Below are 26,459 nucleotides of genomic sequence, written 5' to 3'. Positions count from 1 at the left end.
GGTAGTTGTTAAGTTTAGGTATTGGGTAGGATTAGGGATGTAGAATATGGTCATGCAGAATATGTGCTTTAATAAACAGCCAATATAAATACCCTGATAAGGGGGGGGGGCTCTGTCATGATCTCCAGCTGGAGTGCCCATGAGCTCCTCTAGAGGGCACTCCATTCTGTACCTTGCCATTCACTTAGGACTCCATTTCCCATAATCCTTTGCCCAGACTCGTCAAGTGCATCACCTGTCTCTCATCAGATCTCATCATCAGTTCACAGCTGTCTCACATTAGTAGGACTATAAGAATAGCACACACACTCTCTGTCATCGCTGGTGATTGAATGTTGTATAGCTCTTCCGTGGTTTCTAAGTTTCCGTGTTTCTAGTTTCTCTGTTTCCTTGCCTTCGTGTTTTGATCCCTGGACTGTTTTCTTGTTTATGATTGTTTTGCTGCCTGCCCTGACCATTGCCTGATTATCTGGATTACTCTTTTGCCTTGCCACTGCCATCGTTGTTTGCTGTTGTTGACCACGCCTGTTTGACTACGCTCTTATTAAAGCCTTGCATTTGGATCCCCACTTTGTCGTCACGCCTCCCTCGTTACACCTTTGCTCCTGTTAACAAACGTTGGTTTCTCACAAGACTCACCGGCGCATGCGCAACGCTGAACTCATACGTCATCTGCCCGGAGCTGCTTCCGTGTGCAACTGTTGGGGCAAGCTAGATTAAAGTGATTATTACGTTAAAACACAGCCTAATTTTCATTTTTGGGTGAACTAACCCTTTAAGTTTATTTTCCTGAGACCATATTTGTTCTTGTTTTAATCATAATCTTACTTCATTTTTATCAGTTTCATAGAAAACAAGATTTGGGCTTTATATTGGCTTTTGTATTTTCAGCAAATATTATATAGTAAAACAATTATGGAACTAAACAGTTGATGAAACAAAAAATGGAAAAAGCAATGTGTGTAAATATAACATTTTGGTCTACACATAATGCAATGAATGAATAAAATTACATTTACAGCCTGTGACAACTTGTCCTGATATCAAAGTAAAATTGGTATTATATCATCTTTTAGTTCATCTTCTTCATTAAATAGTTGACATATTTAAACACACCTTATTGTGTTTTTTGTTTTGTTCACTTGTTAACCCGAAAGCTGTTGCAAAAAGGTGATGATATATGTTATATATTATGTAAATATCATGTATATTTTTTTGGATCAGAAAGTCTGATTTGAATCATCTCATTAAAGAAAACAAACATTGTGTAATTTACTGCGATATAGACCTTCCACATGTGAAAACTTGTTCCACTCTTGCATGTAGGGATGCACCGATATGAAAATTTTGCCCGATACCGATAATTCTTTATATATGAAAGCCGATAACCGATATGTTGACCGATAAATCTAAATCCAAATTTTTATATGATTTTTGAGAGCCTGATTACAAAAAAAGTCTCACCATTAAAAACCATTAAACACTTCAACATAAATCAAACATAAAGCAGCCTTACAAATAAATAAAATAATGCAAACAAGTCACTGGACAACATTAGGTGTAAAATAATCAAAAATAATGTGCCATGGATAAATTAAACGAAATAGCCTCCGCACTGACAATAATACAATTCTTTTAATTAAACCATATGAAAATAATAAGATAAAAATAAAAGTGGTGGTTATTATTAATAATGTATCAATGATTTTGAAAAAGAAGTATCTGAAATGAATAGCTACCATTGTTTCAAATAGCAGCATTTCTGTTTAAGCTGCGTGCTCTGTTGCTGAAGAGCTGAATGAACACCGGTAAACTGAAGCGCTTTGTTACCGGGTTAATTATGCTATATGAGAATCAGATATTTATACAACATAAACATAATATTATAACTTATATATGCACAAAAAGACGCAAATGCAGTCATCTTGAACTAAGTTACGTGCTAGTCAGATGTGTAACTCGACGCGCTCTTCTTCCCGTAACAACGCACTGAAATTAACATGAATTCACTGAATTCACAACTTTTATTACGGTAATATTTTCTGTATAATGTTATGCATATGACATTCCCAGTTATACTAGTTATTCATGTTGTGCACTGCTGTTCACACTGCGTGCGCTGAAGCTGAAGAGCTGAATGAACACCGGTAAACTGAAGCGCTTTGCTGACATCTTATTTAACTCAAGGAAACACATCATATATATGAGATTAATCAGATATAAGATTAATCAGATATTTATACAACATAAACATAATATTACAACTTATATATGTACAAAAAGACGCAAATGCACAAGTGAACTCGAAGTAAATTACGTGCTAACCAGAATATAGCTTGTGGATGCTCTCTTTCCCGCAACAATGCGCTGAAACGCAACAAATTAAACCAAAGAATTCACAACGTTTTATTATAATAGTGTTCTCATTATAATGTTATATATATATGATAGTCCTAGTTATTAATGTTGTGCGCTGCTAACACCGGCAAATTGAAGTGCTCTATTAAACCTCTGTTAGCTTAACCAAACGCATTCTATATGTGATAAATCAGACCTATATGCATAAAATAAACACAATATTACAATGTACAATTGCACAAAAGGCTGCAAATGCACAAGGGAACTTAATTGTGCTGGTCATGAAGGTGCAGCTCCGTTATGAATGCGCTCTTCCCGTAACAATGCGCTTAAACACTGGCGCACAAAGATTCCATATATTTAACAGTAATGTTCTCATTATATTATGACAGACTTGCCCTGCACATGTTGCACTTCACTGTATTTTCCTTTTTGAAATAATTCCAATAATATTTCAAGCAATTAAAAACCATCATGGCGAACAGTGCGCATCTGAAGTGTCTCTTCAGGAAATAATGCATTATTTATCGGCTTTAATATATCGGCAACATTTTCGTATCGTTTCCATAACGATAACATAAAAATTAAAATTTATCGGCTGATACCGATATGGTGGCCGATATATCGTGCATCCCTACTTGCATGGATAATCTAATGCATTGTAAATGTTTAGTCCTCATCTTGCAGTACTTGTAGACATAATATATCTACCTATTTCAATCTCATGTACTGTAAGTGTAATGCACATTTATTTTTTTTTATCTGTTTTGACTCGACTGTTTAATTAGCTTTTGAATTTCAATATTTGATGTCTTAGGCTTTGATCAATGTGTTGTACTTTATTAAGAAGAGATGCGAATGATAAGTAGCAGTGAGTGAATGATCATAAACCGTCTGACAGTGATATTATTACATTATTAGACATTATTAGCAGTGCAGCATTCACACTGCAGATTATAAAGCTATAAACCCTGTGGGAGGACAGGTGTCCTGGTAAATACTATGGGGAAAAAATCTCTTCTGCTTCACTTTCTCTCTCTCTGTCAGCTAATGGCTGATGGGGAGAGAGCAGACATTGACAATCGCTATGTGAATAATCTATTTGCTGCTCACTTTGATTGTACATTTGGCACATTTTCTGGTTGTCATACTCATCTCATGAGAGAATTACTCTGATGTTTGGCAAACTGATCTCAGTTTAGGCTGGCTGACAGACACATTGTTGTGAATGTTTTGTCCAAGACCTACAAAAGCCTTGAGATTAACAGCACTGGATTGTATGAATTACAAAAAAGATGGGGCTTTCCTTTGTTGTGATGCTGCACGGCCTCTCCAAGTTCTCACGATCCACACTTCATTGTCTCAGCGTCGAGCGTGAAGCTACGGCTACGGTGTGTGTATCGGTTTGTGTATAAAGCCTGCTGTGTTAATTCATGAGCACTTGAAGGTCGCTCCACATGAGAGCTGCTCTGTCTGGGATGCAGAGCCCATGCTCAGTAGATTTTGGGGATGTGTGGTGGTTAAACCAGCCTCTGGCAGAGATTAGCCCGGCGTAATGTAAGACAGCTTAATGCTGGGAGCCTTGAGACGATATAACCCCTGCTGCTTCAAAACAAAACAAACATGTTCTGGAGCTTCGTTCAAGGAAAATCCTGCAAAAAGACTATTTAATGTTTGAGTAATAGGTGGGCCAATGACATGTAAGAGTAAAAGAAAAGGAAAAATCTTTAAACGTCTAGTTTAAAATGCATGCAGAGTCCTTTGAAATGTAGTCTTTGTATTCATGTTGGTTTCATAAGGCTTTGAAAAGCTTGCATCATTTTTAAGAGATACTTAAATTGAATGACACTAAAGGCATGTTAAACAGCTCCTCGTAAGGACACATTCATAGAGTACAGTGATGGCCAGGCTTAGCATATTTGATTTGATAAAAAAAAAATTTGAACATTTCAGCATAGGGACCAATTCTAACTGTTGACTAGTTGCTTATTGGCATGCCTATTATTAACATATCGGCTGTTTATTAGTAATATATTATTACTTATTAAAGGGATAGTTCACCCAAAAATGAAAATTCTGTTGTTAATTACTGTACTCACCCTCATGTTGTTCCAAACCCGTAAGACCTCCGTTCATCTTCACATTTTTGATGGAATCTGAGAATTTGGAGAGTTTCCACTGAACGTAAACAGCGTATGCTGTTCTGTGTCAGCTGTGCCACGCGGATATGTTTTCTATGTTGTTTGCACTTTGATCTGAACGAAAACAACGCATCCGTGTTGCATCAATGCATCAAAAATATCTTAATTTGTGTTTCGAAGATGAACGGAGGTCTTACGGGTTTGGAAGCACGTATTCTGCATGAACATATTCTACATCCCTAATCCTACCCTTATTGAGGCAAAAGTTGTAGTTAATGATTTGTTAATAGTGAGAATTGGACCTTAAAATAAAGTGTGACCAAAAAAATAAAGCAATTGCTCTGTTAGTGTGGTTCATTTGAGTAAGTGTGAATGCTGCCACCCAAACCCTGGAGCGCACCAAACAAGTGCTTCAAACTGAATTCTGGTGTGCTTTGACTGAGAGAGTGTTCACACTGGGCAGGTTTAATTCGACTACAATGAACTCTGGTGCGATTGCTCTGTTAGTGTGAACGCTGCCACTGGAACCCTGGTGCGCACCAAACAAGCGGACCAAGACTCCTGAAAAGGTGGGTTTTGGTCCACTTCCGAACAAACTTTGGTGTGCTTCGACTGAAATATGAATGCATCATGGACCAAAGACATCTAAACGAACAAAAACATGCCATGAAGTCACAAGATTCGACTCTAAACAGGACAGAATGATCACACATACCCATTTTTTTTTTTTGTAATAGTCATGATGTTGCTCATTAGGGTTGAGTACAGGCTTTGAAACTGCATCTTCTTGCAATGGAGAAATTCTTGCTGATCTTTTGACTCCTTTACACATTTTATAAGCACTTCTTGAGTTATCCGCTGATATTATATTATGTTATGTTATCCGCATGGTTTAAATACCACCATACAGTATGTGCACACTTACGAGTGCATTTAGCCTAGCAAATAGCATTGTTTGTTCATAAGTTCACAAAATATACATCCTACAAGCGGTCCAGTTGAACATAATGTTGTCCATATATCTAATGTCTTTTGTTTTGTATCTTTAGGTTCGGTCTTAAAATTGACAATGTGAACGCTAAGTGGAAAGAACTCTAAAAGAACTAAGAGAACCAAACGAATAAAAGTGTAAACACACCATAAAAATGTCATGTAATTTAACCATCAAGTACAAAGTAAAGACATATTTTCCTTACACCCTGAATAAATATAAGTATACACATCTAAACCATTATTTTCAACAAGGTTTTTATTATTTTATTGTTTTGTAAACATCAAGTTTTTGTAGTCACACCACATGACATTCCACAACCTGAACTAATCTTGTCTAGTCATGAAAAGTTGTATTTTAAGTTTACACACAGTCGGGAGGGTCTGCAGGGGTCCTCTATTATATAATTTACAGTTTTTTTTCCTTCAAGTTCATTGGATCATATGACCTTGTTGGTCGCACCACATGGCAAATATTTATAATCAATGAAGCAGTTTTGTTAAAATGTTTTTTTTTTTTTCAAAAATGTCATTCTGTTAATGAGGCATGGTTCTTCATTATGATATCAGGACAGTTTTGTCCATTAGGCATTTTTGACGTTATGCCCCTAATAAATATGAAAATCAATAGGGGTGCAACGGTTCAACTTACTCACAACTTACTCGGTTTGTATCACGGTTTTAGAGTCACAGTTTCGATACGGTTCGGTATGTGCTATGTTTAGGGAAAAAACTATATTGTCAAATAAAAATAAAGAAAATAAGAACAAATAATCTAACTACAAGCAACAGCACAAATAAATACAATAGAGCAAAGATACAAATAAAATAAACAGTGCTTTTCAGGTTTTTTAGGTAGGTCTAACAGTTTTTAGGTACAGAAATTGAATAAAGTAATCAAATGTAAAACTGCATTGCATATTTGACTGTATAAATAAAAAATTATTCCTTATTAAAGTTACAAAAGTTATTCAATCAAGAGCAGTGAGTGATTTCCGTGTTGCTGCTGTTTAATTAACTTTAAGAAAGTGCTGTCACTTTAAGAGAACGCACTGATCCAGTACACTGATACTGTTTGTTCAGCCGACTATGTCTGCTAGGATACTCACCAAGACGGGCATTTTGACATAACTTTTGTGTGAATTTGTCCATTCAAGCACAAATCTTCAAAGAGAGCTTAATATTTGCGCGCGTTCTGAGACGCGGGTTCATGCGCTTCGGATGAGCGACCACACAGATCTTCTCACTGCGCGCGTGAGTTCACGTTTTCTGGCTCTTTAATATTTAAACTGGCAAGGCTTAAATGAGTTTAGTTTAAACACAGATAGATAGCAACGTGTGCTGTTCTGGTTTCACCTGCGCTATCAACACGTGATGATGGCATAAATGACAGGTATTCCAGCATTAGGGATGGGCGATACCCCTTATTTTGTTTTCGATACGATACCGATATTTTTCAAGGCAGTATCGTCGATATCGATACCGATTCGATACTTCTGCACTAAACTTTTAAATTATGAAATTAGTTTAAGTGTTTATGTAGTTAATAAAGTCATTTATTTGTATCACACTTGACGTTGTTCATTGTTTACTCATAACTGGCGTCCCTAATCATGCAGATTTATGCTACAAGCTCTGTGTAGAGTTGTACAGTAAGAAAGTTATTTCCCTTAACCAGGAAATTAACGTTCTTAGAATTGACAGACAGTTGACCCTGAGAGGTCAAGTAAATATCTACAGCGGATCTAAATATTTATAATTAATTATAACTAGTTATGATTAATTATTCACATTTCCCCATAAATGAGCTGATTCGCTACAGCTACAATTTCAATTTGTTTATTGTGAAATAACTCAAAATTTATATGTTTTTTCTGTCCTCTGATAAGAAACTCTAACAAACCATATTACAGATGCATTGTCAGATTTAAGTTGAACCGCGGTCCTAGTGCATGCCGAACCGTGTGTGGAGAACCGTACGGTTCGATTTTTTACCGAGAACCCGTTGCACCCCTAAAAATCAATTTTAATACAAAAAGTTAAAAGGATGTTCATCATTGTAGAGGTTTATTCAAGTAATAACATGTATGAATTTAATTTTCTCATATATTTTTTAATTCACTGATGGGATGTTGATTTGAGCATTGAATAGTCAAAACAGTTCATCTCAAAAACACATACTTTGCTCTACAGGATGAGTATTTTGATATCATCTGTTTATTGTTAGAAATTTCATGTGATAGCCCAGACTCCTGCACGAGTTATCAGGTGATTTGTGCACGCTGTGCTTTTAGCTTGTGGAAAGGTCATCTCTCTTCACCTGCAGCTCCAGAGGGAGTAATTACAGACCGATGTGACCACCCACGTCTCTCTTGTCTCTCGCCCCTCTCTCTCTAAACACGCCGCAGAACTCATGCTCAGCTGAGACACAGGGGTCCCTGCCCTTGTTTTATCGATTTTTATTCGAACAATTCTTAAATTATACCAGTAACTTCTCTCACTCTGCTGCAGCTCTCTTCTGCAGAACAAATAATTATTCTGAATCTCTGTAGTATCATCTTTCAAATAAATTAGCCGGATTTCTCTTATATGCATTATGCAAGGGAATTTGCATTGTTCTTCGGTTTATTTTGTGCATTCCTAAAGGGATAGTTCACCAAAAAATAAAAATTCTGTCATTATTTTTTCACTCTCCTGTCATTCCAAACCTGTATGAGTTTTTCTTCTGTGGAACACAAAAGAAGATATTTTCATTTAGAACTGTTCCTTTAACATCATCTGATGATACTGTTAGAGACTAATCGCACATAATCTCACAAAAGTGACATAATCAGGTTGATCTGGAGTTCAGCAAAGCTACTCTGTCGCATTAAGCCCCAGAAAGCCAACAAGATAATGCAGACTGTATGCGGGCTTGTCTTAAAGAGATATACAGGCATCAGTTTCTGTCTGCTTGTGTTGTTGGGAAGAGCAGGGATAGAAAACGGAAGAAATGGCAAAGGCCCTTCTAGATATTGTTGAATATGGTTAAAGATAGCGTGTGCTCCTCCTCTCATGTTAGACAATTTGATACGGTTGAACAAGCCAGAGAAAAGACGGTCTGACTTTCTTTCTCTGCCTACTGAAAGACCTATTCATAAGCCCTATTCGCACGGGATTAGTATTATCTGGAGACCTTGTGTGATTTTGAAATTACCCCCCCACATCTGAATTTCGTGTGGTGCATTCGCACGGGATAAGCAAAGCCTGTGATTTTACTCGAATTTACTGACTTGTCTCCCGGATACCCGGATGTCAAGGCTTTGAGAGTCCCGTTCTATGGTCCAGATGGATTTAAAAAAAAAAAATTAATATATTTTCGTGCGCTGTGTCATTTACATTTCACCAGGTTAAAATAATATCTCAAGCTTTATGCTTGATTTATTTGTAACACATTAACCTCAAAACCTTTTCAGCTTTCTCTTTCTGCAAATTGTATGAGCGATATGATGACAGCACCCAAAATACTATCAAACACTCCAACGCAGCTCCATTCTTCGCGGAAAATGGATAAAAAGGCGCACAGGAAACAAAAACCTCGAAAAATGATATACAACCCACCAAACGCAGGCCAAATCACAGAGATGCCGATTCGCACGGGACTAATATTATCACAGGACCTCGGTGTTCGGCGAAATATGGTAGGTCATTTGCGGGGGAATTTACACTTTACAAATTACAGACATGGCCGATTCGCACGGGATTAAGATCACAGACAACCTCCGCAATTATTACAAATGACTGGAGGTCACCAGGTAATACTAATCCCGTGCGAATAGGGCTATAGATAGTTTGAGTCTGAGAAGCCATGCCCACGGACCGCCCACACAGTGCCTTCACTGACCATCTGATGCATTTTCACACTAAACTGGAAAGTACTTTATTGATCTGCTATAATCTGATTGGCTTTCTCCACTTGCGGAAATAAGGACATGCATTTTTTTTCTTTCAGTGCACCTGGAAACAAAGATGTGTTTACTTGGCAGGTAAACTGAACATTAATGAGCAGAAATGTATGTTCTGAATTATGTTTGTAAATAGTCAGTACTTTTAGACGTTAATACAGGATGACATATTGGAGCCAGTATACAGTATTTTACAACTAACAAACAATATATATCATTATATTTTACCCAAAAGTGAAAATTTGCTTAAAAAATGTACTCAGGCCATCCAAGATGTAGATGAGTTTGTTTCTTTATCGGAACAAATTAAAAATGTAGCTTTACATCACTTTCTCACCAGTGGATCCTCTCCAGTGAATGAGTGCCGTCAGAATGAAGAGTCCAAAAAGCTTATAAAAACATCACAATAATTCACAAGTAATCCATACGAGTATATCAATTAACGTCTTGTAAAGTGAAAAGCTACATGTTTGTAATAAATTAATCAAGACATTTTTAACTTCAAAGCATTTTTTTCGGCTAAATATGAGTCCTCTATCGAGTGAAAAATTTGTCTCATCTGAATGAGGAAAGAAATATGCACAAATCATGCACCGTTTACTAATAAAAAACAGTTCAAAACAGTTCTGAATAAAGATGTCAATGGATTTTGATGTAGGAGAACAAGGGAAGGGATTTTTCTCTGGAGGAAGTTTTATTGTGAATTATGGCCTCAGTAACAGCTACACTGTACAAATACACTGTAAAAAATATTTGTAATTTTTACAGAAAAAGACTGTAAAAATGCTAAAGTAAAAACCTGTCAAATGGTTAACTGTAAGTTACCATACCATGTACATTGAAAAATTGTAAATGGTTTAACATTGCCTTAAATTTATTGCAAAATACTGTCTAATGTATGATTTTTAAAAACTGAATTATCATTTAATTTACATTGAAAACAGTAAAATGACATTCCCAGAATCTATTTTAATAGAATAGTCTTGCTATCTAAGTTGGAGATTTTGGCCAGATGAATGTACTTCTTAAAGGGGTCATATGATGCTTTTTTAAAGATCATTATTTTGTATATTTGGTGTAACAGAATATGTTGACATGCTTTAATGTTCAAAAAACACATTATTTTTCAAATACTGTACATTATTGTAGGTTCTCTATGCCAGAATTGATTGGAAGAAACGTTTCAAGCAAGAAGATTCAAACACATACATACCCAACATCAATATGAGCCCTTAAGCTATTCCATAGTTATTAAAAAGATTTATCTATGCACAATCAGCTTGTAACACTCCATAGAGAAAGGAAAACTTGAAATCGCATCATATGACCCCTTTAAATCAGACCTTTGTTCGTATGTTATTATACTAATTCATAGAGTATACCCTGTCTAATCATTTTTTTATCCATTATTTAAAAATATTGCTAGAAAATAATTATAGCTCCATCCAGTGACTTTACTTCCAGTGTTTTTTGTTGAACTATTGTTTTTTTTAGTCTCTGTTAAATGTGTTACCATGTTAAATATGCATATTAAACCAAAGAAACAGAATATATGTGTGTGTTTGTGTGTGTGTGTGTGTCTGTGTGTGTGTGTGTCTGTGTGTGTGTGTGTGTGTAGTAGTTGATGATGATCCTAGATGATTCTAGATGATGATCTTGCGGATCAAATGCTCAGGACAATAGAAATAGTCTTTTCACAAGTTGGAAAGGTGATGGTGCTCCTAGCAAAAACACCAGCTCTCCCAAATCACAGCTCATTACAAATAGTTGCATTTATATACATCGACAGTAGCTTTTTATCACAAGCACGTGTGGGATGGAGCCCCCTTTATTCAATTACCGCTGTCTTGTTCAGTAGATAGAATGAGGAGAAAACTGTTTCCATCCTGCATGTGTCATATTATCTTTAGGAAGATTTTTTTCTCTGGAAGCGAGATGGCCTGGTGGCTGTGTGAAGTGACAGGGCACAATTCCCAAAATCACAGCGCTGGACATGAACAGATAGCGAAAGGGAGCAGAAATGCATCCATCACTCACACGCACGCATGCGTGCACACACGCATTGCTCACCTCGGGGTAGGAGTGCTGTTAATTGAATGAAAAAGGCCTGGGAGAGGCTTTCACATAACACAAATTTAACTGCCACTGTCAGCTAAGGACAGATATGATGGAGCCTGTGGCCTAGATACTGGCAGTAGCCTAGAAGAAGCACTGTATGCTGGATGAATGTGTGTGTAACGTTCAGTATCCGAAGGGCTGGATGGGAATGTTTTTTAGCATGAGAAGGGTGCATATGTATGACTGGTTGTCAAATTATGCCAGAGGGTGGGTTTATCTACAGATATTTTCCCTGAAAGTTTGAGTTAGAATAGTTTGCAAGAGCTTAATTATAAACAGACTATAAAAGCAAACTAGTGAGTAGATGAGTTTACCTGTTCTGAGACGTTTAATGCCCCCGAAAACCTCTGTACTCTCATTTAGCCACTTGTTAGCAACCCGCTTTTTAAAGATAAGTTAAAGGTTTAAAAAATCACAATGGGGTATTACTGATGTATTTTATGTTGTAGAATAAAAAAAATATCTTGTGCATTTAACCAAAAACCTATTTAAATACCCATTGACTTCAGGACAGTGGAACGAGATGTGCTAAAATGAAAACCTGTTTCTGACTTTTGGCTGACAAAAATGTCATCCTTTCAGCACTCTATTACACAAAATATACAGGTCATTGAGCAAATTTTGAGACCACAGACTCCAGTTTCGGGGCAAGTTGTCACGGTGGAACCTGCCATAAATAGCCTATTACAGGATTTTTAAAATGAGAGTACAACAACAAATCCTGTTATCCTGTGAAACACTGTTAAGCCACTGTTAACACTGTTTAGTTGAAATCTGCCTGAATAATATAGTTGACTCTAGTCTAGTCAGAATATCTTTCACATGTTTTATTGTGTTCACTTGTTAAGACGCATTTCGGGGGAAGGGTCCATAGGTCCTCATACGGCTTGTTAACTGAGGGGGGTTACAGAGTATTTGTTAAATATAGCTAACAAAATATATATTGTGTGTTTGATTGGTCCAGACGCTACACCAGTAAGTTGTCATTTATGAGATGCTTTAATTCAAAGTGACTTCCAGTGCTCTTGTTACAGGGACAAACCCCCAGAGCAGCCTGGGGTGAAGTGGCTTCTCAAAGCCTCAGTGACGATGTCTCATGACTTTACATTTACAAGTAATGAGTTTTTACCCCCTACATGACCCCACAGTAAAAAAAAATAACAACAGAATTACCAGTATTTGTGTAGTGTTTTTGTGGTCAGTATTTATAGAGCAAAGTTTTCATGTAACTGGTCACCTAAAGAAAAATAACAGACAGATTAAGTTATTTAAGTGTCCCAACAACCGTTATGCAGAAACATTTTTTTTAATTTAAACTTTTTTACAAAATACTGTTGAACTGCAACAAAAAACACATAATATGCTTAAATAATTATTATATTACTGTTAATAATATCATCATATAGATTGGCTTCTAGTATTGATAGTAGAGCCCTGCACGGGCCTCAAATTCAGGCCCTACCTAGCCCGGCCCTTGTCCGACAGCTTATCAGAATTACTGGCCCGAGCCCGTCTTTTTTTCCCCCCTTCTCCCAAAACAGCTTATACTACTGTTTCAGCTATTAAAATAGTTCAGCTTTGTATGTAATGGCAAAGTGATTATATTTCGTTTATTTTTTTTATTAAGTTCATTTAGAAAAATGTTTGGAGCATTTTTTGTTCGTTAAATATAAGTTTTTGTTTTTTAAAGTAACGACCAAGCGGCTCGATCATCACGACTTGCCTAAAATAAAATATATAGATATAAAACAGTTCATGCATATCACATTTCATTACACCAAATACACAAAATAATGTTCTTTTTAGCAACATCATATGACCCCTTTAAAGTGTTTTTCAGTTTTACTTTGTGACCACCTTATGCATCATTAATAACGGAGGATGCAGTGCAAATTTGCTTTGCTATATTAAGTGCTTTAAGTGTCGGGATAAAGCAAGCTTCATTTGCTAGTGCGCAGGTTTTTATAACTCTTAACCCATCCCTAAATATTACATTCCTGCACCGTTTGTACGGCAGACATGAATGATAGCTCAAATTGTACAGTGTGTTGAGCAGAGATATGTTACAGCTTTTCTAAAAGATCAGACTTCCACCCAGCAGATGATAAAATCACATAGACTGACCCAACTCGTATCTAGAGAACAGAATATAACTTGGGGCTGGACTCTTTTGGTTGGGGCTAAAAGCATTGTTATCCAACTATGGTCGCAAGTCCGTTATTACCATCATAGTTCAATGATTAGGTGATTTCTGAAAACATGCAGTAGTAGTTCAAACTAACATTTGCATCAACGTGGTTGGAACTACAGCTCTTGAACTGTGGTTAGAATTTTTTTTTTGTTAGGTTTATGCCAAAAATGTTACATTTATGTCTAAAGCAAAGAAAATATTTAGCAATTTGCTATTGGCAATTTTTTCTCTATAAAATGTATCCAGATATTTTCACTAGTAAAGTAAAATAATACATTTATAGTATTTAACATATTTCTCTGTCTCTGTATCTGCATTGAAATGTCTTTCCTCCATCCTCAGCATCCTGATCCTGAGCTCTGACCCTAACAACCTCAAGGCCCCTAACCCATCTACCTCGACATCCCTCTTTACCCTGGTACTGGCACTGCTTCACCCACAGAAGATAGATGAGCCTGGGAGGTGAGTGCCTGTCTCATTTTGTCATATATTTGACAAAGATCCAATATCTCAGTCTCTGCGTTGCTCTTTCTATCTCACACTCTTTGGATGTTTTCATATCTCACTCAAAGCGTACTCAAACTCAAGAGCTAAAAATGCAAAGTGAACAGATGGACTGAAGAGACTCGGTGTCACTGAGTGAGAACTATTAAGAAAAAGGAGGTTTCAGTATCTTATCCTCTCAGTTTGTAGACTAACCTCTTATAGATCTTTTCTAGAAAGCTCTGTATGCAGACAGATGCCGTCTAAGGCAGTATCCTGTCCGTTATGGAACCTCTTAAAGGGATAATTCACAAAAAAAAAACAAGAAAATTATGTCATTAATTACTCACCCTCATGTTGTTCCAAACCTGTAAGATCTTTGCTCTTCTTCAGAACACAAAGTAAGATATTTTGGATAAAATCTGAGAGCTTTCTGACCCTCCATAGACAGCAATGCAACTACCACGTTCAAGGCCCAGAAAGTTAGTAAGGACATCGTTAAAATAGTCCAAGTGACATCAGTGGTTCAACCTTAATATTATGAAGCTACGAGAATACGTTTTATGCGCAAAGAAAATCAAAACAAATTACTTTATTCAACGGTTTCTTCTCTTGTACAGGAATGATGTACATGGGCAGCAGTAACATGGGCTCTCCATGCAAAAAGCTCACAAATAGCACAGAAGACTTGACTTGCAATTGATTTCAATATTGAAATTGAGTTAGCATGTTGCCTAGCTAACGACATGATGCTCTAATGCGCATAAAAATACAAAGCACACACAAACTGGATGAAACATTTCAGGTCACACAATTATTTTAAAGAATACTTTATATAATATTTTAATTATAAAATTGATTTATTTATAATCAACATTACAAAACTTAGTAAGAATTAGCAGTTTTGTATTGTGTTATCATACAAGTAGTTTTTTTCTTAATATATTCAGTCTATACTGTAGATAAAATTGCACAATTGGTATTATTATAATGTCATCAGAATGTCAAAAAGTGGTTCAAAAATAAATTCCATTTTGTTTGGTTCCATCCTAAAAATAAAGAGCACACATAAATTGTGTAAAATATTTAATTTTTAATCACACCAAAAAAATTGAACATTGATGTAAGACACAAGCGATCCTGCCTTATAATTTGGCTAAAACGAAGTGTCTTAGGAAGAGGCATAATTAAATCTGGATCAACCGTTGGGTCTGGAGTGCACATATGATGCCTTAAAGTGCCGTTTCCTTAGGCATCTCACTAGGTTTTGAAACAGAGCATGACTTTCTCCTTCACTGACTGAGTGAAATCTGTCCTTAAACACCAGACTTTCATTTCCTCTCTCGGCAGGACAAAATGTCACTCTTAATCTAACGTGTTTTCTTGTACTGTGGAGTGATGGTTAGGACGGCATTCACTTTCATTTCTCCCTCTGTCCACCATTGTCAGGTCATGTGGGTCTATTCCCAAAAGCATGTAATGGGTCATTGTCCAAAATGTAAAAAAAAACAAAAAAAAACATGTTTTCTTGTTTGAATTGGAAATCATTTCAGGTAGAGGTTTCTTATGCACCCAGTATCACTTTCCACTCTGTTTGTTCCAGTTCTCTTTAGCTGATAAAAGCCAGTTCCTGAATAACATAACCTATGAAAGTATTAGCAATTCTATGTTGCTCTATGTGTTGTTCTAATTGCAACAATTAGGTTATAATTCTTAAGTTTAAGCATCTGTTCTTGTCTAAAGCATATTGGTGAATGTCTGTTTACACCTTTTATAAAAAAATACATTCTTAAATTCCAATACAGACATATTAATTTTGTAAAAGGTAAAGGGTTTAAACTGCAATGACCGTATTAAATGCAGCTGTTAAAGAGCCTATTATTGATTTCAGCACAGACATGCTTTTAAACTGTTTCTTATTTAAGTATATCTTGCAATCTTAAATTAATCTGCTCTATCAGATTGCAGCTGGATTTGACTCTTATCCTCAGGCAATCCTTTTGATTTTCATTCTGCTTCAAGCGCAAAAGGTCGGGTAATATTTGTTGCCATTGCAACAGCTGTGCATTGTGCGATATAAATAGTGAGAAGAGGAAGAAGCAGTAGAGAACGACCACACCATTGTCATAATGGGGGTGTTGTCACTAAACAAAAACCCTTACATCAGCTCTCATGGGGAAATCCAGTAGCTTTTTACCACTTGCTTTGTGTCATTGATTGATTGATTAATTCCTTTATTTGTTTGTTTGTTTTTCCCCACTGTGAAACATTTCCTGAATTCTCAAGTGGGAAATTAACATTTTAAGAGTGGCACGTTCTTGATTTAACTTTGATTACTGTATGTAGAGTTCTTTGCAGGCTTGATTTTTTGAATTATGGTTCTTTATTTCTTTCTTTCTTTCTTTCTTTCTTCATTCAGTATAAAAAGTGAACTTGTTTAAAAGGTTCACCCAAAAATGAAAATTCTGTCATCATTTTCTCATCCTCTTTTTTCCTTTTTAAGTAAAACACAAACAATTCATTTTTTAAATATATTCTAAGTCTTCTGAAACAATTATCTGTGAATACTCAAATTTCGTTCTGTTTCTCATACAAAGTCGTTTTATGGATTCAGAACAAGAAGTGGTTTGGACTGTTTTCAAGATACTTTTTAATGGTTATTTGCTTCCTTTTTGAAGCTTGAAAGCTCTTGTCTTCATTCATTGGAAGTGTTTGGAAATTAGCGAGTAGCACATTCTTCAAAATATCTCCTTTTGTGTTCCACAGAACAAAGTCATACGGTTTGTAATGACATGAAGGTGATAAATGATCCCAGAATGTTTTTTTTAGATAGGAAATATGTGAATAACTTTCATTTCTGTAAGCTGTTCTGTAGACTGTTTGGTGAAGTCTGAGGTTTGACATTGAAAATTAGATAACTGGAGTCATCTGAGATTCCACTGCATTAAGTGGACAAGGAGAGACTATGAAAAAGCAGCAGAAACTATTTTAAGTAACCTCTATGTTGGATTAGTATTGTGAAATTCAGCTACACATGCAAATCTACACTGGTAAGTGTGATGTTTTCATTAGTTCCACTCTTTCTCACAGGTACTGTAATCTTCCTTTTGCATGTCAGTTGATCTGTTACATCATCTAAGAGTTTGTTTGCCTTGGTTTACATCTGATGGATCAGCAGTCAGGCTGGAGGAAGATTAAAAAAAATCACTTCCAGTCTTGCAGTAGGTCCTGTTGAAAGAAGATAACAGTACTGATTTCAAGCCCATATGTCCTGAAGGCTATATTTTGCTAGTGACTAATTTTATAATGAAGGCTGGATTAACAGGGTTTTACCATGTAGCTCACCAAAAGTTAAAATAATTAGCAATGCATGCCACAAGTAATTTTCTTCACGCTCCTTATAATTCACTTCCTCCAGTCACTTGTGTAGCCAGTAAATCAAATAATAAGGAATAGTAAGGATAATTTTATTTTATTTTATTTATTTTTTACTTTATTTTAAATACTGTTGTTAGTCTAAAGTTTGCAACAGTTCTGTAGGAATCGTCATGGCTAGAGTGAATGTCCTTGACCTACTGAGTGACTGTAACATCGTTCCTCATTATTCTGACAAATATAATTATTTCAGTTGCTATGAGGGTTTTTATTGGCTGATCCAGTTACAGTGAGTCACAGGTCAGATTTGATTTGCCGAAGGCAGATGTGAGTGGGTGGGAGGAGGGTTAGATCCATACCATTGATTGGCCAAATTAGAAAAGTATGCTAATGTGTCTTCATTTACGTCTTTTCTCAAAGCTTCCCAAGACACTGTTTGAAATGAAGGAGAACCACGTCATTTTAATAGACCTTCCTTTAGGGAATAATAAACAATTCACTTCCATCCTACACATGCTAACCGACAATTCTGTACATGCAATTCAGCTGTTGTTAGGAGAATAAAAAACGGCATCTGTCAGAGCAGATTCGTTTATAAATGTTGTATTTTTTTCAACATTGTACCAAAAAATAAACATTCTAATCATTAAATGTTAATATGGTTGCCTCAAAAGCTTGAATTTTTCATCAGATGTGATGCTATGCTGCCTTTGAAGTCAATCTGAAACCAGTTTCCTTAGTACATTTCCTGGTAAATCAGGGTGGAATAAAGCACAGTTGACTAACATAGCTGTTTATTAAAATATATCACAAATAATGATGTGACGTTTTCAATGGCCTCTTGTAGCTTCATGGGAAGTCAGAGTGATATTACAGTGGGTTCTCTTCTTATTCACTTGGCATAGTAAATACACAGCATTGTAGATTCAGCTGTTCTCGCTATCTGTCATAGTGTGACACCATCTGTCAGTGTGTCCAGTGTAGTGTGCTTTAATAGGCCTGAATCAGCAAACTAGTGGGTGAAGTTTGACTGGTTTTAATGGTTTTGTTTGATGCTTAATAGCACGTTCCACCCAAACACAGTCTGCCATTGACAGGAGCACTTAGAAAGGCTATTGTGCATCTCTCTCTCTCGGCCCACTGCCCCTTTACTATGACTGCCACTGTTCTGTCAGTTTAATCTGGCAGTGGTAGTCCTGTTATAGGAACGATTCGCTCAAACTCACCATGCTGTCTGTTTGTGTATTTTTGTTTTTTACTGGATGCGTGTGTGTAATCAGGCATTTGGAAGAGACTCCTACATCAGAAAAAACTGGTGGACAGTTAATTTTGTGTTGGAGTTGACTTGAGCTCATTGTGTGTATGATAATGCAATATGCTGATCCAGAGTCACTCTTGTTTTGTGTTGGTTTGAATTACATTGCTAATTCACTTCCAGCCTTGAGGAGCCACTCAGAGACTGTTTTGACTGATGTCATTGAGCTGCTGTTTGAGTCACTGTCATTGTTTCTATAGAGGAGACTTCAGCTGCTGTGACTCACTGTGATGTCTGAGATACAGTGCTGCCTAGAACATCCAAATCCAATCTTGTCTATGACGCCTCCCATAGAATAGGTGTAGTCATTGCTGCCTGTGATATCACATCAACTCTGTACACACAGTTTGGCAGTTGAAAGAACAGAAATGGCATGTGCCAGAGTGTTTGAAAAAAAGAAAGAAAATTAGAACAAAATTTAATTTATAATTTATGACTTTATCATTTTTAACTTCATAATTAATTTACTTTTATAATTATATATATATAATTATGAATTAAAGTATATTATTAAATTATATATTGTATCATATTAACGTACACTACTGTAAAATGTGGGGTTGATAAGATTTTTTAAATATTTTTACTTAAGATGTGCTTTCATTCAAAAAAGGGCTGGGCAGCAAGGTATCTGCCCTCTGTTATGGACGCAGCCAGTGTCTTTATCCAGTTTTGACCAGGTTTGATAGCAGGATTTGTCTATAAGCAGGTTTGTCCCGTCGGTGATCTTGAGGCAATGGTTCATTCCCTGCCCTTTCCGCCGCAGGACCGCGGGCTCTAATGAATTGCAGTGTTTGTTTGCAGCCAAACAGCAGTGTGTCTTTATTCACAGGCTGCCTGACCCACACTCCCTGCCAGCTTTACAGACAGCAGCGGCTCCACTCCGCTGTGGGTGTGGATGAGTGAGCGTGTCTGCTGAGTTTGGCTAACCACCCGCAGATAGGTCAGTAACCATAAATCTTTTCGGTTCTGAGGGTGGTAAAGGTCTTAACTCATCAGTTTCCACCTCCTGGTTTGTTGCACAGAGATAGCATTGAGGGAAAAACACACATGCTGCAGTATTGTTACACATAAAACATGTTTTCTCCTGTACTTAATCAGTATCTTTGTCTTGTTTTACTAAAATTTAAATATACTTAAAACAAGATACATTGAAACAGTAAAACTTTATATCATAAGATGTTTTAAACAATTGAAAAAAAATAGGTCTCACAAAGCTATTATATGGCTTCAGACGACATGCAACAGTTCATGAGTCTTATTGGGTGACTGCTGTGAGCCTGAGAAGCTTGAGAAGCCCTAGTTCCCGTCTATATTCACTGCATGTTTAACATTAATATTTTTCAAAATTACTTCATTTGTGTTCTATAGAACAAAACCATTTTGGAACATTTTCTACCAAGTGATCCCTTCAAAACAAGTGGAGTGAAAATTCTGCCAATGCAACAAGACAAAAGGTGCGTTCCATTCGACCGTAAGTGGACTGCGAAGTGGACTTCACAGGGTATTCGGCCATCTTAAGTGAGATTCCAATCCGAAGGGAGCGAATATGCTCAGTTCAAAGGGCACTGCAAACGGCATAGGGAATAAGGGAACATGCATCACTGCACAGGAAGTGGAGAGGGAAAATCACCCAACTGTCATTGCACACCGCGTCAGAACTAACCTAAAATAATATTTTAAAGGCTCTGTAATGGAGGGGTTTGCGTATGCGTTTTGAGTATTCATAAATTTTGTTATTATACTACAAACTTACAAACTAGAATATTTATGAATGGTTATTATGGCAATGAATGTTACATTTGCATATTGTTTTGTATGAATAGGTGAAACTAAGTAAAACTGAGAAGCAGCAGCTAAGGCTCTGTTTTTGTTTTTTGTTTTTTACTTTATTTAGCCTACCTCAGAGGTGCTTACTATGAGGCTGCGCCTGGGAAAGGTGGGACCACTACAATCTGTTGATAGTCCATTATATAATAATAAGCAGAGGGCTTTTCGGGTGAGACGGGTGTTGTAAATGTCCTGGAGGGAGGGGAGAGAGGCACCAACGATCTTCTCAGCTGCTCTCACTATGCGTTGAAGTGTCTTGCGGCAGGACGCGTTGCAGGCGCCATACCACACAGTGATGCAGCTCGTCAGAATGCTGTCGATGGTGCCTCTGTAGAAGGTGCACATGATGGGGGCCGGGGCTCTGGCTCTTCTTAGTTTGCGATATATACATTTTGACAATATTTATTAGATACACTATTGTATATGTATTTTATATGTATTTAAATTTGAAAGTAGAATAAATTGAAATATTTATTTATGTTATATCATGACCCGGTCATTGCCTTTCTTTGATGACGTTCCAGGGCGTTCCAAATGAGTGATTATTCTCAGCGAAGTCCACTTCAGCAGATATCCCTTGCTTATGGAGTAGGGAGCAGTGAACACGTAGGGACCCTGTCAATCGGAATGCACCTAAAAATGCATTCTCTGAAAATAGACTCTATAGTCGGCATGAAACAGAAATTGTGAATTTTCTTCCCTGTTTGTGATACGTCTAACTGAAACTGCTTCACAATTGAAAAAAATGTGGAGTGCAACAAATTTTGTCCATTAGGAATTGATTGTATCGTTGGATCATTGGATGTTTGAAAATGTTGGTCAGACTTTATTTTAGGGTCCAATTCTCACTATTAACAAACCATTAACTACGACATTTGCCTCAATAAACTTCTAATTTGCTGCTTATTAATAGTTAGTAAGGTGGTTAAGTTTAGGTATTGGGTAGGATTAGGGATTTAGAATATGTTCATGCAGAATATGTGCTTTGTAAGTACTAATAAACAGCCAATATGTTATTAATAGGCATGCTAATAAGCAACTAGTTCATAGTGAGAATTGGTCCCTATACTAAAATGTTACCAAAATGTTTTTAATTAAAGATTAAGAGACAACATGAATATGTAATAAATGTAAAAATGTGCACAGATAAATCTTTTATAATAAATCTACAGTACTCCATAAAATTAAGAATTGTCAATTTCATAGTGACTTTAATATATTATGCAATTTAGCCTCTCAGATATTTGTGTTCTACTCAATTTCCCTTCTTTTAAGGATGTTTAGATGGTTTACTGGTATTCAAAACAATGACACTTATTAATTTTTCTCAAATCTCAACCCACGGTTCATCGTCTCCTCTCATTGTGCTTTCTGAGAGCAGCAGTAGAGACTGCATGCTGATTTGTCCTTGTGGGTAAGCCACTGAGTGAGACCTCCGCTGGGAACTGTGTGGGAGAGAGAGCTGTGAACACCCTCTGATTAAACCTGCTCCTCACACATACTGAAGAATACATGTGTGAGGACCTTACGTGTGTGTGTGTGTGTGTGTGTGTGTGTGTGTGTATGAGAGAGAGAGAGAGAGAGCGATAAAACGTGTGTGTGTGTGTGTGTGTGTGTGTGTGTGAGAGAGAGGGAGAGAGAGCAATGGTTGAAAATGGCATGGCGTTCTCTGTATCTGGCCCAGCTTTTGCCAGCTCCTCTACTTTCATCAGTGACCTTCAGCACGTGTTTAGGCCGTCTTCTCCTTCTCCTTGTCTTTTTGTAGCTCAGGTGAGCTTTCACAGTCATGCTGATTTGAGCCCACGCTGCACGTACAGCTGATATTACTTTCTCAGTGTTATTTTCAAAAACTTATTTGCATAATATCTAGGGGTTTTGCCAAGTACACGTCTAAAGCTCTGTATGTTTGTTCTTTGGTGGAGATATGTTGACATTTTCTCTTTCGTCAACATATAGGAACTGGTAGATGGTTGTAGAGCCTGAAGCTATTTTTCACAGCTTGTTCATTCATTGGAGCTTTTGTTGTAATACAAACCAGGTATCTATTATTTTTTTGTCTTTGCTGATCTATAAGCTATAGGCTGACCATAAGTTCTCTTTCTCCTGGATATGTCTTGGCTGGGATTTTTAAGTTTCATCTGGGTTTTGGCTGAAGGTAATGACTGAAAAGAAGTTTGACCAATAGTGTGCAGGCATTGTACATAACCGATCAATTGTGGAAGTGCAAAAAGGTGGGATCTACTGATCTACAGTCAAATATAATGTATGAGGACTGTAGAAACCCCAGACATTTTAGGCAATTTAGAAATCCTGGCCAGGACACATACAGAAAAATAGGACATATGGTCTTTGCTTGATAACCGGAAGTTGTTGCTACATATCACACTGAAATAGTTTGACAAACACTATTTTTATTTCCTATTTTTTCTTATATTGAAACAAGAAATTGTAGTGGAACTTATCAAAAACAAAGCTAGTTATTATGCTCCAGTTAGTCCCTGCTGGTAGTGCGCAGACTGCTAATAGACATGGACTGAATCCACAAAAGTCCAGTTTAGTTTTCACTGAGCCTTTAAAAATGTATGGTTTATGGAAGTCACAGTGTGCTTGCATATTCCAAGGTGATGTTCTGGACTGCTGGAGAGGAAAGAGTTACCCTGTGACTCTCTGAGATGTTGTGTGTGCAAAATCAATAATGGTAAACAGTCATCCCTCTGGGATCACATTGTTAGGTCTGTCAGTCCAATGTTGATTGATTTGCCTGACTCACCCATGCCAAGAATCTCTCTCTTTCTCTCTTTCTCTCTTGTTGGGGTATCTCCAGGAAGGATTCTGGGTGAGTCAGAGAGGAGAGGAGTTGGAAGTTTTCACAGTCAGATTTTTCTGCAGTCTTTGAACACACCATCCTAATCAGGCTGGGGAGGGGGATTCACCACAGCAACCGGAGCTGCTGCTTCCTCTGTGTGCTACCAAAAATAATCTTCCCAAGCAGTATTTGTGTCTTGTTTTCCTGTTAAAAAAGTTTAAACATCCTTGAAACAACATACACTTACTTGAGAAGCAAAATTGTGTATGTGACTGCATGTAACTAAATTAACTAAAAAATTATACGTGCATTTTTCTAACCTCATTGGCAAATTATCATTTTCTAAAACAGTATCTATGACTGGTTTTCCAGTAAAATATGTTTAGACATTTACAATGTCAGAAGCAAATGACTTTAAAAATAATTTTAGAATTTGTTTTAAATGTAATTTATTGATTAAATTAGATATTGTTCTCAAAAAATTGGCAAATTGTTGTTCTGAAAAGGTATTATGCCTGGTTTTCCAATAAAAATAAATAAATTAATTAATTAATTAATCAATCAATCAATCAATAAATACACATCTTTATAATGTGAAAAACAATTTCAAGGAATATATTTTAAATCAATTTAATTCACTACAAAAGATTTTTCTCAAAACATTTGGCAAATTGTTACGTTCTGAAAAGATGTTATGCCTGGTTTCCCAGTAAAAATAAATAACAATAGGTAGGTAGGTAGGTAGGTAGGTATGTAGATAGATAGATAGATAGATAGATAGATAGATAGAAAATAAATCAATCAAAATATAATAAAATAAAATAATAAAATAAATAAATAAATAAAAACATCTTTAAAACAATGTACATTTACTTCAGAAGCAAATCACTGTGAAATCATTTCATAGAACATAAGTCATTTAAAAAATATATTAAAACATTGTTTTCTGTAACAGTATTTATCATTATTTTCCTGTAAAAAACAAGATATATTTATGAGAGAAGCAAAATTGTTGTGTGGGTGCTTCTGTGCACCTGTCTTTGTGTGTATGGATGTTTTTTTGGCCTCTGACTCAGATCATCAAGGTGGTTGCCCTCAGGATTTTGTACATGTTTTGAACTAGAGACAGGAGGGAGGGGAGCTCACTGTCATTTCATTTCCTTTGGCATTCCAGCACCTTCTCACGTCTACACCAATTACTGCTGCCTTCTAATGGGTTTGGTATGCGCACCGTCACTTTTGATCACACCTCACAGGAACACAAGCACCATGACTTCTTTCTGATGTGATATCTCTAACAATATGCCATACACCGTCATGCATGGAAACAGATGTCACATTTGCAGTGGTGACTCATGTTTCAGTAGGCCGTATGCTGTTGCATGTTTCTATCACCACTCACCTCATCGGTTTAGAGACACTGCTCTTCATTCTAGGTCATCTTAAGCGTTGTCTAATTCCAGATGAATGTCTGCTGCAAAATGTCACCCATCATAATGCTCCAAAAATGTCAAAAGTTTGGTATTTAGTGAAGACATTTGGACAAAGCTGTGCAAGTGTACGAGTGGCTGTCATTGTGTGTGAGTGTGTACAAATTTTTCTCTGAAAGAAATATGCCTGGTTCAGTACCAAGTTAAGCTCAGTCAACATTTGTGACATTATGATGTTAATTAGGCTACCAGATAAATTATTTTCCACTTGTCCCTCCTTTAAAAAAAAAAAAAAATGTTAACATGATTTTAGTGTGAAAAATCACTTATTAACCTTTTCTGTGTAAAATTCTAATTTTACAATTTTGTTGCCATTGCAAAGTAATGCTTAAAATGCAAAAAAAAACAAAAAACTTTACAGCTCTATAATGAATGTGCTTATATAAAATTATAAGCTTCATATTTCTGCTTTTAAATCCTCCAAAAATGGGCCCTATTCACTTCTGTTGTAATCAGGGTTTATAAACAAGATGACCTTATACCGTAACCTAAAAAATAAAATAAGGTTATTGCGACTTTTTATCTGACAATTCTGGCTTTTTTCTCAGAATTGCATGACACAAACTCACAATTCTGACATTTTTTCTCAAAATTGTGAGTTATAAAGTCAGGCTTTACATTCTGAGAAAAAAAGCCAGAATTGTGAGATGAAAAGTTAAAATTAGCTTTTTTTTTTTATTTTTTTTTTTTATTCAGTGTCGGAAACAGGCTTCCATAGGGAACACATATTCAGAGTTTCCTAAGAGTTTCCCCTCACTAAACTCCTAATTTGCTGCTTATTGATGGTAATGTAGTTGTTTGTAGTAGTAATGTTTAGGTATTGGGTATAGTTAAGGGATCTAGAACATGTTTATGCAGAATTCTAGAATTCTTATTCTAGAAGTGCTCTTCATTAACTGTAAGTCTTTCTACTCGCCACGGGAGTTTTGCTCGTTCATTCTCATAAGTGTCTAGTACATACCACCGCAAGCGCACGTGAGCCTGGCTTTACAGAAACTCGCTGATCAGATCACAGAGACAGAGCAACAACACCCGGACTCTGTTTTAATCATTCTCGGGGACTTTAATAAAGCAAATCTCTCCCTTGAACTGCCAAAATACAGACAGCATGTTACATGTCCCATCAGAGACAGTAATATATTGGATCACTGTTACACCACAATAAAGGATGCATATCACTCTGTCCCACGAGCAGCTTTGGGGCTCTCTGATCACTGTTTGGTTCATCTTATACTGACCTACAGGCAGAAACTGAAATCAGCTTAACCTGTATTAAGGACTGTAAAGATATGGACTAATGAAACAGATCGGGTTTTACAAGCCTGTTTCGACCTCACTGATTGGAGTGTTTTTAAAGCTGCTGCAAACAACCTGGACAAGCTCACAGAGACTGTAACATCTTCTATCAGTTTCTGTGA

At 36.5% G+C, this 26,459-nt stretch overlaps 1 protein-coding gene across 6 annotated transcripts in view; it reads left to right on the top strand.

Moving 5' to 3' along the window:
* The window catches only part of LOC107720269 (amyloid beta A4 precursor protein-binding family A member 1-like), a 72,195-nt gene that overhangs the window by 18,656 nt on the left and 27,080 nt on the right, over window positions 1-26,459 (top strand). For 4 of the 6 annotated variants that reach the window (XM_016527935.1, XM_016527937.1, XM_016527936.1 and 1 more), the window contains exons 2-4: window positions 14,085-14,204; window positions 19,748-19,858; window positions 20,287-20,372. The gene's annotated coding sequence lies outside the window, so the exon portion shown is untranslated. The remainder of the gene's footprint in view (window positions 1-14,084; window positions 14,205-19,747; window positions 19,859-20,286; window positions 20,373-26,459) is intronic. The other 2 variants (XM_016527933.1, XM_016527934.1) reach the window with 2 other exon arrangements.

This window comes from Sinocyclocheilus rhinocerous, unplaced genomic scaffold (assembly GCF_001515625.1).
Source record: "Sinocyclocheilus rhinocerous isolate Xijiao unplaced genomic scaffold, SAMN03320098_v1.1 scaffold62, whole genome shotgun sequence".
Taxonomy (NCBI): Eukaryota; Metazoa; Chordata; class Actinopteri; order Cypriniformes; family Cyprinidae; genus Sinocyclocheilus; species Sinocyclocheilus rhinocerous.
The sequence above is the reverse complement of the archived record's forward strand: the minus strand, read 5'-3'. Positions and strand labels throughout refer to the sequence as shown.